The 16,271-nt window shown below is 43.7% G+C and overlaps 1 protein-coding gene across 4 annotated transcripts in view; it reads right to left on the bottom strand.

Moving 5' to 3' along the window:
* Positions 1 to 15,468, bottom strand: part of LOC108719403 (zinc fingers and homeoboxes protein 2-like) — a 57,231-nt gene extending 41,763 nt beyond the window's left edge. The window contains exon 1 of one of the 4 annotated variants that reach the window (XM_018268247.2): positions 15,338 to 15,468. The gene's annotated coding sequence lies outside the window, so the exon portion shown is untranslated. Of the gene's footprint in view, positions 1 to 4,938; positions 5,424 to 15,006; positions 15,197 to 15,337 lie in introns of those variants that run through there. The other 3 variants (XM_041566626.1, XM_018268250.2, XM_018268246.2) reach the window with 3 other exon arrangements.
* Between the last annotated feature and the right edge of the window lie 803 nt (positions 15,469 to 16,271).

Below are 16,271 nucleotides of genomic sequence, written 5' to 3'. Positions count from 1 at the left end.
CCCTTATTTGCTATCCTTAACCCCTTTGAAAAGGGACTCACATCACATTAGAGCAGTTTGTGAAATGCTCTGCGGTTGGGACACACGAATACTGAAACTTGCTAAACTGGTACTTTTCAGCAACAAAATTATTATTCTGTTGCTGCCCCTGCACATTTATAATGAATGGGGATGCCATGCAGCTATTTAACTCACTGATCATGTTCCACAGCGCTGTGATCTCTTTAGTAGGAACTAGGGATGCTACTTCATGAAAAATTTGGTTGAATCCCAAACTGAATACGAACCCTAATTTTAATATGGAAAAAAGTTAACTTCCTTGTTTGTGGGACAAAAAGCCAAAGGGGTTGTTCACCTTTAAATTAACTTTTAGTATGTTATAGAATGGTCAATTCTAAGCAACTTTCCAATTGGTCTTCATTATTCATTTTTATAATTTTTTTTGTTTCCCTATTTCTTCTGACTCTTTCCAGCTTTCAAACAGGGGTCACTGACCCCATCTAAAAAAACAAAACAAATGCTCTATAAGGCAACAAATTGTTATTGCCACTTTCTATTACTCATGTTTCTATTCAGGCCTCTCCTATTTATTATTCAAATCAATGCATGGTTGTTGGGGTAGTTTTGAACTCTAGCAAGCAGATGGCTGAAATTGCAAACTGGAGAACTGCTGAATAAAAAGCTAAATAACTCAAAAACTACAAATAATAAAAAATGAAAACCAATTGTAAATTGTCTCAAAATATCACCATCTACATCATACTAAAAGTAAACAGAAAAGTAAGCAACCCCTTTAATGATTCAGTTCGCCCAGGGACCGAATCTGATTCCTGCTGAAAAAGGACGAATTCTGGCTGAAACCTGGATTTGGTGTATCCCTAAGAACTCAGTCTAATAAGTTGGATCTTAAGCACCTCCAAAATGCACATAGGCACAAATATTTAGACCTCATTAACATTGGGAAACCTCTATTTTTACAGCGTGGAAACAGCACAGTTTTAGAAGAATCCGACCACTTCGTAAATACGCTAAATGGTTTCAAGCTTAGTCAGCTTTTATTTTTACATGATTTTCTAATAGATTAAGGGTAGTACTACACGGACGTTTTCTGCGTGATCCGACGCGCGGCGACAAAACGCCTGCAACAAAACTAAGGTAAGTGAATGCATTGTCGCATGGTGTTGCAGCGTTGATCCGTCACGACACGACTGCCAGATGCAGACACTGCATCCTATAGTCGAGTCGCGTGGAATCAACGCTGCGACACCATGCGACAATGCATTCACTTACCTTAGTTTTGTCGCACGCGTTTTATCACAGCTCGTCGGATCACGCCAAAAAAGTCCATGTATTCCTACTCTTAAAGGGGTTGTTTTCAGTTGAATGGTTTTCAGATTGTTCACCAGATTGCTCACCAGAAATAAAGGCATTTTTCAATTGCTATTCATTTTTTATTTATCATTTTTCAAAAATGGAAGTTTAAAGTTTAATGTTTTTGTTGTTTGAGTCTGGCAGCTGTGATGCAAGAGCAGATTTTGAACTGTTACAATTTGCTACATTTAGTGGTTACATTAGTTGATATATTTATCAGCAGTATCTTTGTAATATTAACAAGTATACCAATTCTAACGGCTGCCTTTAAGGGTAAAGACACACAGGCAGATTCGGGGAGATTAGTCGCCCCAGCCGGTGGCGGAACTACCAGGGGAGCAGGCGGTGCGGTTGCACCAGGGCCCTCAGGGCCCACCGGCAGTTCACACGCCTGCGTATCCGCACAGAAGATCACTTCCGGAGGGGGGTGTGGGGTCCGGCTGCACGGCCCGCACCGACGCCACTTAGTTACATTACTGGCCCTAGCGACAAATCTGTGCTTCTTCAGGGCAACAATCTCCCCGAACTGCCTTCCCACCAGCTATAATGAAAAATCCCCAGTGGGATGGCACTCGCATCGCTTCGTTTTCTGAATGCGCCCGAAGTTTCCTCGTGGGGCAACTTCGGAAAACGAAGCGCCGCGAGTGCTATCCCCCTGGCGATTTTTCATTATAGCTGCCGGGAAGGTAGGGGGAAGGCAGTTCGGGAAGATTGTCGTCCCGAAAGAAGAGGCGATTTGTCGCCCGGGGCGTCCCATGTGTCCTTACCCTAACGGAACTCAGGGATTCTGCTCAGCAGGGACAAAGATAACAAATATATCAATTAAATGTATCATATAGAACATTTAAAAGGTCAATGACCCCTCCCTCCCAGAGTTGCATTAGAAGGTGAAAAATTACACTTCAAGTACAAAAACAATTACAAAGAAAATAATATAAAAAGTAATTGAAAAAAAGTCTATTTCTGCTGAACTATCTGAAAACAACTAAACTGAAAAAAGTGTTTGAAGGTAAACAACCCCTTTAAGGTATGAAGATTCAAATTACAGAAAGATCCCTTTATAAGGAAACCCTCAGGTCCTGAGCATTCTGGATGACAGGTCCCATACCTGTACCTCCAACAATTCAGCTCATCAACAACAAATGGTGGCTAGTCCGACTGACATCTGCCTTTTTGGGTCCAAATTTCAAAATGTGACTCGGTGCATCTGTACTTGGATCAGGATGTTTAAAATTAGCGTGGCCATAAGTGGGCCGATAAAAGCTGACGTTGTTCTAATCACCTGTATCTCCTTAGTTGAGATTCGACTATTGGGTCCAATGATCAGATTAGCCCGATATCGCCCACATCAAGGTAGGCTTAACAAGTGGATCTTCAAATGTATAGTCTCACTTTCTTCATCCAATTGTTTGAGCAACTGCCAAAATACAAGCAGCTGTACTAACCCATGTTGCTACTAAAGAATGTAGGAGAACAAAAGGTGGAGTTCCGCACACCGGGGTACTTTAAAAGTGTAAATTTTTTATTACTCATCCATATTTAAAAGACACGCAGCATGGTTGTTTAACGCGTTTTGGGCACAGCCGCCCTTAACCAGAAGCATAAAGAATGTAGGCAAACTGCCCATCAGTCAGCTCTCTTAGCTGCGACTTTGAGGACCCTCATTTTACACAGATAGGTGAATTCCATCATTAGGAGTCACATCCTGTTCCTAACGTTACTTCCTGAAACAAAAATCCATCATCAAACCTGCAGTTTTTTTTCTCTGGCCTATACAAATAAACCAGAACCAGAGGACAATATTCTTTCCAAAAACGACTTGCAGCAATAGAGTTACAAAAGCATTAAAGAAAGGTGCCCAAGAGAGTGGCGGGAATAGCTCCACAAAGGAAAGCATTCTGTACATTGCAAGTTGACCAGATATGCCTTATCACTGTTTGCACTTTCCACATTCAGGAAGAGATTTACAAACACTGCTCGGTTTTCTAATCAACGTTCCACTATACATACATTAATGATTGTTTTAGATTGATTTGTAAATGCAATTGCATCCAAAAGCAGTACGGTTCTGACTTTTGAACCAATGTAGCAAAAGCCAGCTCTACTCCAGTACCCAAATGACTTCACAGCAAATCAAAACATTATTATACCCGATTCTTTTAAAGCAGCGTGCCCCACCCACCACCATATGAGGCCCAACAATTGGTCAGGGCACCCCTTAGTATTTAGGACATTAAATAGACATTATATTCACAATGAGCCCCCTCCCAGTGACAGCTCTGAGACTCCAGAAAGCCAGCTGCACAGCTTGGGAACCAGGGCCGGACTGGGGGTAAAAAGCAGCCCTGGCAAAAAAATAAATCAAAGCAGCCCACATGTAAACACGTGACTTGTACACATCCACTCATATATAGGGGTAAAACTGCAAAAATGTATGTATAAACAAATGCTTTCTGCAGCTCAACCCAAGCTTTCAGTAGTGGGAAGAGATGGGTAGGGTTTGATGGATATAATAAATATAAAAAAATATTATAGGAAGTATATTTTGATTGGTAACACTAATTAAGCTAACCCTGGTGATCAGGTAGCCATCATGTGCCATCATGTGCTGTAAAGGTATTTCAGAATGAATTAATGGATTTAAAATGAAAACTTTTCTCACTTGCTACTGTTTATTCACAAAATAAATCCCCCATGTAGCCACATGTTTTTTTTTTTACATTTCATTCTGCTGGGTACCTACATAATCTAGATGACAGTCCCAGACCCAACAGCACAGTAAAAAAGCCACACAAACATGGGAGATAAAACAAACACTAAAAACCCATTGGTTACCAGGGACCCCCCATATAAGTTAAAAAAAAACAATTGGTGGTTAGGGGCCCCCCATAAAAGTTAAAAAACAAATAGAGACAGAGTGTAGAAAGAGAGACAGGGACTCACAGAGAGAGTCAGAGTGCAGAGAGCGACAGAGTGCAGAGAGAGAAAGAGAGAGTGTTGAGAGAGAGGGACAGAGTGCAGAGAGAGAGACAGAGTGCAGAGTGAGACAGAGACTCACAGAGAGAGAGACAGTGCAGAGAGAGACAGACTTACGGAGAGATGCAGAGTGCAGTGAGAAAGACAGAGTGCAGAGAGAGACAGAGACTCACAGAGAGAGACAGAGTGCAGTGAGAGAAAGAGAGTGCAGTGAGAGAGAGAGACAGAGTGCAGAGACAGAGACTCACAGAGAGAGACAGAGTGCAGTGAGAGAAAGAGAGTGCAGTGAGAGAGAGAGACAGAGTGCAGAGACAGAGACTCACAGAGAGAGGCAGAATGCAGTGAGAGAAAGAAAGAGTGCAGCAAGAGAGAGAGAAGAGAGAGTGCAGCGAGAGAGAGAGAGTGCAGCGAGAGAGAGAGAGACAGAATGCAGAGAGAGACAGAGGGACAGAGAGAGAAACAAAGACTCACAGAAAGTGCACAGAGAAAGAGAGAAAGAGAGAGAGAGACAGACAGACAGACAGAGAGACAGAGTGCAGAGAGAGATTCAGGGAAGCACAGTGACTGCTGGCGATGTAGTCCCCTTCTTACCACATCAGTTCCTTTTGTACTTCAGTCTTCGGCATCAGTGATGTCTGCGCTCCGTAAGGGGGGCCGGTTAATCCTGAAAGAGCAGCACAGCACGCCCTCCTTTAAGACTAAATCCTGCCTGGCCCGAGACTATCCTCCTTGTCAGGCCTGGACTGGGAGTCAAAATAGGCCCTGCCATTCCAAGTACAGCCCCCTACCAGCCCACTATATGGTAACTTTCTATGGAACCATACAGCAGCCCCTCTGGCATTTGCCAGAACCCACAGATTGCCAGTCCCGGCCCTGCTCCTTGTGCCCCCCTGATGGCAGGCGGGTCTGCACACAGCACAGCATGAAAACAGAGACGAGTGGAAGGGGCGGAGCCACAGTGGAAGCTAGGACGGAGGAGCGGTCCTAGAGCCCACAGGCAGTTTGTAATAAAGATTATAGATCAGGAGCGGCCCACTTTACAAAATACAGAGCGGCCCCTCGGGCAAATGCCTGAACAAACAGAGGGTCAGTCCGGGCCTGTTGGGAACCACAGAGCTAGATCAACATGCCAACGGTTCTGCAAGGTTAATGGCATTCCGACCGTTAAAGTTTCAGCTTGTCAATAGCAGCAATGATTCAGGACTTCAAACTTGTCACAGGGGGTCACCATCTTGGAAAGTGTCTGTGACACTCACATGCTCAGTGGGCTCTGATTGGCTGTTGAGAAGCTAAGCTTAGGGCTCGTCACTAATTATCCAGCAGAAAATGAGCTTCCCCTGTAATATAAGCTGATGCTACAGGTTTGCTGATTATTAAATTCTGATGCTAATTGCACTGGTTTCTGTGCTGCCATGTAGTAATTATCTGTATTAATGACTAATCAGCCTTATATTGTGACATTTCTATTCTATGTGTACTGTATATTGTGAGTGGGTCCCTAAGCTCAGTAAGTGACAGCAGCACAGAGCATGTGCAGTGAATCAGCAGAAAAGAAGATGGGGAGCTACTGGGGCATCTTTGGAGACACAGATCTTTACTGCTAAATGGTTGTGGTTGCTTTGGGCTGGTACAAAACAATGTACAACATTTTTAGCCAACTTCTTTAGTTAAGCTTTAGTTCTCTTTTAATGCAGACAACACATTTAACCAGAGAAACTTGATGCCAATGGGAATAAGAGGTAGGCAGCTGCCCTGTATATATTAATGGAATACAGAATTTTTTTCCCTCCATCAAAATAGGCAATAATATAATGTGTAGCAGGGCTGATCTAGCACAGACCAACACCGACATGTTCTATACCAATAGCAAGTATGACCCTAAATATTCAGTACATTCAATTCAAATGGATCCAGAAATAGCTTATATGTCCGAATAGTCCGAGCATCTCAAAATGCTCTACACGGTCCTTAGGAAATACACTGGGAGTGTAAAGATTATTACATACCTCTCAACATTTTGGAAGTAAAAAGAGGGACATTTTTTTCCCGCACGTAGCGCAGCAATTTATTTGACCACACCCCTTTCTGTGGCCACACCCCCTAATTACCATGTTTGTTTTACAAAGTTTGACAGGTTATCAAAGTTTGAAAATATTTCTCCTTATCTAAACTGTGTTTTTGTGTACAAAATTGTTACAAAGTATCTTATTTGTACCTGTTAGCTGTTCTGGGCTCTCTGCTAAAAGCCAATTAAGTGAGAAACTTTGTTTCTTTCTGGCTGTTCAGTGCAGAGAAAAGAGGGACTTTCCAGTACAAATGAGGGACTGCGGGTTGAGCTGTCAAAAGAGGGACTGTCCCTCCGAAAAAGGGACAGTTGGGAGGTATGATTATTAGCTTACAAAAAAATGAATGTTACATATGATAAAGAATCCTGATATTACAAAAGGCAAGACATTTGTATCGGTGCAACGGCAGTGTTTCCTTCCTCCATGGAGAAATAGTTCATAGTGACTGTATAAGCCATCCTCTAGCTACAACTCCCAGCAGCCCCTGGGATCAAGTGATGAGGAATTTGTAATAACAAAGCAACTATAAATTGTCTGCCCACACATGACAAATTATTTGCAACACGTAGGGCAGATGTTTACAGACTGTGGCTTTTGCGCAAAGTCATTTATGAAAGTGGAAGGGGGTTCAGGCCTAAGTCAGACTGAGATCTGGGAGTGGGTGCTTGTTATTGGCAGACCAGTAGCAGGGCATGAGCCAAAGAAACAAACTGTGGCTTGAGCCGCAGTGATCTGCAAAGCAATGACAGTGTTTTAAAGGGGAACTATTGCGAAAATAAAAATTTTATATAAGCTTCATCGTACTGAAATAAAGAACTTTTTAAATGCAATCAATAAAAAAATTCGGTACCAGTTTATCTTCACTATTCCTCTCTCAGCATCTGTTCCTCTTTATTCTGTCTTCATTCAGGAATTGGGTGTCAAGATATTCATTGACTGTTAGAGCCAATATATCTTATCCGGGCGCTCCTTTTTTAGAGCTCACTCTCAGACGTCATGTCTCTCTACATGCAGAATTTGTGCAAAAGGCAGTTATTTTGTTTGTACTGGAATCAGTTATTTGAGTGCGCTCTAATACAGATTATTTCAGTGCAGACTTTTTTATTGATTGTATTTCGAAAGTGTCTTATTTCAGTATGACGAAGTTTATATAAAATTTTCATTTTCATCATAGTTCCCCTTTAATGCAGTTCTGTAGAAAGTAAGCACACTGGCACACAAGACTGTTGTTGCAGGTAGAAACCTTGACAAAGGGGTGTGTCCGTCCACAATAAAAAAAATTTTGCAAGGTTTTTACCTGCAACAGCAGTCTTGTGTGCCAGTGTGTTACTTTCTACAGATATTTGGAGGTTGCCGTTAACTCTATCACTGGGCACCAAGCAACTTTGTACTTCGTTATAAAGCACGGGTGTGCGAGAGCTCCTTCTTTTCTTAAAGCAGTTCTGTAGCCCAGTTAAAGCAACAGTAACTACAAAACTGCACTGGTAAAACTGCTGTGTATGCTCCCCAAACACTACTATAGTTTATATAAATAAGATGCTGCGTAGCCATGGGGGCAGCCATTCAAGCACAGGATACACAGTAGATAACAGATAAGTACTACTATAGTTTATATAAACAAGCTGCTGTGTAGCAATTGGGGCAGCCATTCAAGTACAGGATACACAGTAGATAACAGATAAGTACTACTATAGTTTATATAAACAAGCTGCTGTGTAGCAATGGGGACAGCCATTCAAGCACAGGATAAATAGTAGATAACAGATAAGTACTACTATAGTTTATATAAACAAGCTGCTGTGTAGCAATGGGGCAGCCATTCAAATGAGAAAAGGCTCAGGTTACACAGCAGATAGCTGATAAGCTCTGCAGATACCTTTTTTCAATTTCCACCATTGCTACACAGCAGCTTGTTTATATTAAATACACACCAGTTTTACCAGTGCAGGGCAACAGTACATGATATTTTCATTACTTTAAAACACTTTCATTTGGTGTTACTGTTCCTTTAATATAGAAGGAACATGAGCTCATTCAGCACCTCTTGAATCACCCATCAACCATACTCAGGGCCGCCATTAGAAATCACGGGGCCCCGTACAACAAAATTTTTGGGGCCCCCTGGGCCCCGCCCACACTGACGACCAAGCTCCACCCCATATCCCGCCCACTCCACATCGCAGTTAAAAGACCACACAGACATCAGCGCTAAAAAAGTAACCCCCCCCCCCACACAAGTTGTAAAAAGCTATTGATGGGTCAGGGCCCCCTTATAAAAAATTGGGGCCCCAAAAAAAAAATGTAATTTTTTTTTTTTTAAAAAACATTGGTGGCAGGGGCCCCCTTATAGGTTAAAAAAAACTTGGGGCCCCAACAAAAAAAATGTAAAAAAACTAAAAAAAAACAAACATTGGAGGCAGGGGCCCCCTTATAAGTTAAAAACAAATTGGGGCCCCAAAAAAAAATTAGAAAAAAAAATTTTTTTTTTGAAAAAAAAACAACTGGTGGCAGGGGCCCCCTTACAAGTTAAAAAAAATTGGGGCCGCCAAAAAAAAAATGTAATTATTTTTTTTTTTTTTAAAAAAAACAAAAAAAAACAATGGTGGCAAGGGGCCCCTTACGAGTTAAAAAAAAAATTGGGGCCCCAAAAAAAATGTTTTAAAAAAAGTTTGGTGGCAGGGGCCTATAGAATATTAAAATAATACATTGGTGGCCAGGGGATTAAAAAAAAAAAAAAACACAAACTGGTGTTCAGTAGAATTGAACTCATGGCTTCAGTACTTCAACTTCGCCTCCTTTCGTGACTTCGGGTCTTTTAACCGCTTCAGGACTTCAATTTCGGCTGTTTTCGTGACTTCGGGTCTTTGCGCTGCTTCAGGACTTCGGCTTCGGCTGTTTTCGTGACTTTGGGTCTTTTCGGCGCTTCGTGCCTTGGGGACTTCGGCTTTTTCCGTGACTTCGGGTCTTTTCGGCGCATTGGCTTTGGCTTTTCGGCACTTCCGCATTCGGCAACGCAAGAGGCAAGACGTACGGCTCGGGCGCTCGTAAGGGGGGCCCGGATCTTCAAAACATGCAGTGCTGCCGGGCCCCCCTTCATGCCCGGGCCCGGTGCGCTTGTCCCCCCTGTCCCCCCCTGATGGCGGCCCTGACCATACTCCCACATAAGCACTGCCTTTCAGTTTAGCACCCTGCATTTGTGACTCACTAACCTGGGACTCAAAGTGAGATGGTCAGACTGAATGCACACATGAAGTTGCTCCATCCGGCACTCTGCAACTGTTTCAAGTCAGAACTACTAAACAACACAAAGCAAATACTTTCACCTTAAAGGGGTGGTTCACCTTTAAGTTAACTTTTAGTAGGTTATAGAATGGCTAATTCTAAGCAACGTTTTAATTGGCCTTCATTTTTTTTCTGATTCTTTCCAGCTTTCAAATAAGGGTCACTGACCCCATCTAAAAACAAATGCTCTGTAAGGGTCAGGCCACACTGGGCATTTTGGGGAGATTTGGTCACCTGGCGACTAATCGCCTCGTTTTTGCGGCGACCGATCTCCCCAAACGCCTTCCCTCACTCTGTGCCAGCTAAAATGAAAAACGCCGGCACTAATCACACGCGGCGATTCCTTTTCCGATGCTGCCCGAAGTTTCCTCGTGAGGCAACTTCGGAAAAAGAACCGACGCGTTTGATTAGCTCCTGCCGTTTTTTCATTTTAACCAGCGCAGAGTGAGGGAAGGCGTTTGGGGAGATTGGTCACCGCAAAAACGAGGCGATTAGTCGCCAGGCGACCAAATCTCCCTAAAGTGCCCAGTGTGGCCTGACCCTAAGGCTACAAATTACTGCTACTTTTTATTACTTATTTTTCTAAGTAGGCCTCTCCTATTCCAGCCTTTTATTCAAATCAATGCAGTGGTTGCTAGGGTAATTTGGACCCTGGCAACCAGATTACTAAAACTGCAGAGCTGCTGAATAAAAAGCTAAATAACTCAAAAACCACAATTAATAAAAAAAGAAAACCAATTGCAACTTGTCTCAGTATATCACACTCTACATCATACTAAACGTTAGGTCAAAGGTGAACAACACCTTTAAGTTTAAAAATAACTAGAAAAGTTTCAGGCTAAGGTACCTATTTAAGAAATACGATTTGCATCTTGACATTTGCCTTGCTGCCTCTCCCCTCGTATGCAAACATTCACAATTACTACCTGCTGCTGCTTCTACTCCAGTCTTTACCCAAAAGGACCAAAATACTAATAGACAGGAACACTGTACCTACCCCAGCCCCATGTGAGAGCTAAAAGCAGGGGTGCTTTGCCAATGAGGCAAGCGGAGACTGTCGCCTCAGGCGGCAGCGCCCCACTAGGTACCAGGGGCAGCAAAAATGTTGCTCCTGGTGGCGGCGGATGGGCCCGGATCGCCCCTGGCTAAAAGCACAGAACAGCCTGGGACAGGCAGGAGGGCCAGAGTCCAACAACCCTCAATTTAACAGTGAACTGGGGGAGGAGAAGGAAGTTGATTTTATCTTTTAAATGACAGGTTCTGGTTAGAATAGTGACCGATTCCAACATTTCATAAACTGGACTGGTGTCTGAAAACAATATCCAGTGTTTAGTAGAGCAAATGATTTACTTACATTTCAAAAGTATTAAAATGACGTTTTGTGCTTGCACAGGGACATCTTCTTTCTTCTATCACATACCAGCAGTGCTGCCCTGCTTTATGGCTGAGATTCTAGCTATAACAGAGCATTCTGTCACAGTAACTGTACAGATACTATTTGATCCCCATTGTAAGCAACAGTCCTGTCCTGCTTTATGGCTGAGATTCTAGCTATAACAGAACAGAGAGTCCCAGTGGCTGCACACATCCTATCTGATCCCCATTGTAAGCAGCAGTCCTGTCCTGCTTTATGGCTGAGAATCTAGCTATCTGTATAACAGAACATTCTGTAACAGTGGCTGCACAGATCCTATCTAATCCCCATTGTAAGCAACAGTCCTGTCCTGCTTTATGGCTGAGATTCTAGCTATCTGTATAACAGAGCATTCTGTCCCAGTAACTGTAGAGATCCTATCTGATCCCCATTGTAAGCAACAGTCCTGTCCTGCTTTATGGCTGAGATTCTAGCTATCTGTATAACAGAGCATTCTGTCCCACTAACTGTACAGATCCTATCTGATCCCCATTGTAAGCAACAGTCCTGTCCTGCTTTATGGCTGAGATTCTAGCTATAACAGAGCAGAGAGTCCCAGTGGCTGCATGGATCCTATCTGATCCCAATTGTAAGCAGCAGTCCTGCCCTGCTTTATGGCTGAGATTCTAGCTATCTGTATAACAGAGCATTCTGTCCCAGTGGCTGCACAGATCTTATCTGATCCCCATTGTAAGCAGCAGTCCTGTCCTGCTTTATGGCTGAGATTCTAGCTATAACAGAGCAGAGAGTCCCAGTGGCTGCATGGATCCTATCTGATCCCAATTGTAAGCAGCAGTCCTGCCCTGCTTTATGGCTGAGATTCTAGCTATCTATATAACAGAGCATTCTGTCCCAGTGGCTGCACAGACTCATTCAATGTGTAAACACAGGTTCAAGAGCGCAATAACCAAGCAGTGTTTACACATGGAAGCACACAAGATTGCGGCACTGCCCAAAGTAGGTTGAGGAGGAGTCAAATTCCCACACTTCAGGCAAACAAATGGAAATCAGGAAATAGTTGAGAGCCACTTCCCCCCACCCCATACAAACTTCTTTTCTTTGAAGCAACTTAATCGGGTGGAACAGAGGGCAGTCTTCAGCGGTTGCAGGGCCTCTCAGACTCTGCTGCGATGCCACATTATTTATTGGAAGAATATTCAACCCACCGGGTGCTGGGAGTTGTGCTTCAACAACAACTAAAGGGCTGCCGGTTGGGCGACACTTAGAGGCACATTTATCAATGGTCGAATTTCAAATTCATGGGAGGTTTTTTTTTTTTTTTTAAACTCCCATAAACTCGAAATTCGACCAATCGAAATGTATTAAAAAAATCGCATTTGTAAAACTCGGGTGAATAGGATCGACCCGAAAACTCGAATTCTAAATGAACTTGATTCAAGTTTTTTCTCTTTGAATGTCAGGAAGACTGCAAACAACTCAAAATTGATCCCTGGACCTCTCCCATTGACTTAAAAGGCAATTTGGTAGGTTTTAGGCAGCGCATAGTCGAATTCGAGTTCTTAAAGGGCCAGAGTATGATAAATCTCAAAAATCTAATTAAAAATTTTTTTAAAAAAAAACTTGAATCGAATTAGAATAACTCCATAAATGAATTTAAAAAATTCGAATATTGAACTTTCAATTTGACCCTTGATAAATCTGCGCATTACTGTTTGTTTATTGTTTAACATTGCCCCTGCAGCTATATGCACTGTGCCCAAATCTTCCTTTCTACTCTTCAGGCACATAGGAGTGGACCTCAATAAAGACAGCTCTGGTGGAAGTCACCACTGGATTTCTTATTTAATTCAAGAAAAAAAAAAAACTGCTTACATTTGTATGGGGGGGGGGGAGAGTAGCCGTAAAACTGAAAATACGACACCCTAATACAAGTCGCCATTCCCAGAAACACTGATCAAACAGGTTTGGGCGAGACAAAAGGACGGGATTCGTGGGAAGAGCGACTGTGCTTCCAGCAACGGCCCAGATGTTGTTTTGTATGAGACAAGGGAACACGATCAGCAGTTTCCCAACTGCCACAGGAACAGATCACAGTGTCCCACAGGATTACACTCAGACTTCACTAGCACATTAAAGGACAAGAAAACCCTCAAGTACACGCAGGCTTGATTCACTAGCATTAGGATAGTGACACTTATTTTTATTGCGGATGCCCACAGGGTAAGCAACAGTCGTTCAATCCCCCAAGTTACAGCCCCCCCAATAAAACCACATTTCAGTTTCAGTAGTCCTTAGTGGAACCCCTCCTCCTCTAAACCCAAGGCAAACAGGGGGATGTACTTTAACCTCATGCCCTAATTTATTATTAACATTTATTTATATAGCGCCAGAATATTTCGCAGCGATGAATTAGATGTATTTAAACACAAGGCTTTACTTTACCTGCTATCCAACTTTTAATCACAGTGATATATAATGTGCTATGCTCTCCTGCCATCTCGATTGCAAGCTCCTGGGGACAGCACTTTCCCAGTGACCATGACAATGTGCTTATCAGTATAAAACATCATAAATCAGTTCTGCTCACAGGATTCGACACAGCACCATAATACCCAATGTCCTAAACAGCAGGGGCCACGTTACATTAGATCACCATTATGATGTCATACGAAATCATCTTTGGAGCCAATTTAAAGGGGTGGTTCACCTTTGAATTACGTTTTAGTATTATGTAGAGAGTGATATTCTGAGACCATTTGCTATTGGTTTTCATTTTTTTAATATTTGTGGTTTTTGAGATATTTAGCTTTTTATTTAGTAGTTCTCCAGTTTGCTATTTCAGCAATCTGGTTGCTAGGGTCCAAGCTACCCTAGCAACCATGCATTGATTTGAATAAAAGACTGGAAAATGAATAGGAGAGGGGTTGAATAGAAAGAGGAGTAATAAAAAGTAGCCTTAGGGTCAGGGCATAAGGCAGATTCAGGGAGATTGGTCGCCCGGTGACAAATCTCCTCTTCGTCGGTGCGACTAATCTCCCCGAACTGCCTTCCCGTTGGCTAAAATGTAAATCTCCGGTGGGGTGGCAATTGGCGCTATTCCTTTTCCTAAGTCAGAAAACGAATTGCATCGAGTGCCATCCCGCCACCAGCATTTTAGCCGACGGGAAGGCAGTTCGGGGAGATTAGTCGCCCGTAGCCGGGTGACTAATTTCCCTGAATCTGCCTGTGTGTCCTGACCCTTACCAGAGCATTTGTTTTTAAATGGGGGGGGGGGTCACTGACCCCCATTTGAAAGCTGGAAAGAGTCAGGAGGAAAAGGCAAATCACTCAAGAGCTATACAAAATACATAATGAGGACCAATTGAAAAGTTGCTTAGAATTGGCCATTCTGTAACATATTAAAATTTTACTTAAAAGGTAGGGTTGCCATCTGGCCTGTATTTTACCAGCCTGGTCGGTAAAAATGATGGCTGATCCCAATGTTATTAATAGGGAAAAAAGACACATATATAGGAAGGCCAGTATTTTTTTCCAGAAAAGGTGGCAACCCTACTTAAATGTGAACCACCCCTTTAACAATTCCTGTAAATTTCAAAGTCCAGCCCAGGGGGCCTTTACCAAACAACCCTGCTATAAGGGTTAGTTCACACGAGGGGATTCAAGGAGATTTTGTCGCCTGGCGACTAATCGCCTCTTCTACCGGCGACAATCTCCCCGAACTGCCTTCGCGTTTCTTCCCATCCGCTATAATGAAAAGTTGCCTGCGCTAAAGCACACGCGGCGCTGTGTTTTCAGAAGATGCCTGAAATTGCCTCACGAGGAAACATCGGGCAACTTCTAAAAACTCAGCGCTGCGTGTGCTTTATAGCAGGCGACTTTAACACCAACACTACTAAGTACAAATCACTGGCTCCCACTACATTCAGGAGGTCTCACAAGAAGTTCTGCAGCAGCAGCAGCTGTTTCACTTTCTCTTTCCCTGGCACATGCTGGCTGTACAGACCCAGAAGATCCAGTTGATTTTTTCATCACAAGTCCCAGAGCCGGACTGGGAGAAAAAAGCAGCCCGGGCAAAAAACAAACAAAGCAGCCCACATGTTAACACACACACACACAGACACACAAACACAGAGACACACACACGCAGACAGAGACACACAAACACAGAGAGACACACACAGAGTCACAAACACACAAAATGACACGCAAACATAGAGAGACACACAAACATAGAGAGACACACACAGACACACACAGACACCCCTACCTCTCCTAGGAGCTTCGTGAAACAGCACGGGAACTCTCTGACACCTCCCAACCCGTCTGCTGGCCAATCAGAGGGACTTTGCCTTTCCCTGACTGATCTTAGGAGGAGGGAGGAACACGCAGCTGCTTGGGGTGTGTGTGAAGCAGAATCACAATGTTCATGCTGTAAGTCTCTCTACCCACAAATCGCCACAAATCAGAAGCGGCCCATTTCACAGGAAAATGGAGCGGCCCTTCGGGAAATTGCCCGAACTGACAGATTGTCAGTCCGGGCCTGATCACGACCTCAGAATTCCCAGCGCAGGAGCTATAGTTCAACTACAACTCACAAACAGCAGGGCGGGCGGTTGAGCTGCAATTCAACAACTGGAGAAACATCCCGGTCTCCTGGACCCCGGTGGCGGGTACATTGCTCCCCCTTTTTAAGGGAATACGCACCCCCAGCAGCAGCAGCGCACTTTCCGCTCAGCACTCACACCCGGCAGTTGAAGAAGCAAAACGTTGCCCCCTGGTTGCTGCTCTGATCCTCATTTAAATAATCCCGGAGCAGCAGCAGCGCTCCCTCCCCCGATGTCTCTGTATGTAACGCCCCACCGCCATGTTTGCTGGAGATTATGTCGCCATAAGAAACGTAGAGATGTTTTTATACAGAGCAGCGACTCCCCTGACGCACGAGCCCCTTCCAACTACCCCCAATAAATCGTCACCCACAAACGTACCCACCGGGGGGCTCAGCAGCAACAGGACCCCTTGTCTCTCCCAGATCAGAGAAAAAGCGGCGTTTTTTTTTTATTCCCTCATTGGGATCAACCATAATTTTTCCCCGCCAGGTGGCACCCTAGCAGTGCCGGGCCTACTCGGCCGGGTGCCCTAGGCAACCCGGCCAACTACTTCGCCCCCTGCCGCTCGCGCATGCACAGAAGTGTGCGAGCGGA

This window comes from Xenopus laevis, chromosome 6L, assembly GCF_017654675.1.
Source record: "Xenopus laevis strain J_2021 chromosome 6L, Xenopus_laevis_v10.1, whole genome shotgun sequence".
Taxonomy (NCBI): Eukaryota; Metazoa; Chordata; class Amphibia; order Anura; family Pipidae; genus Xenopus; species Xenopus laevis.
The sequence above is the reverse complement of the archived record's forward strand: the minus strand, read 5'-3'. Positions and strand labels throughout refer to the sequence as shown.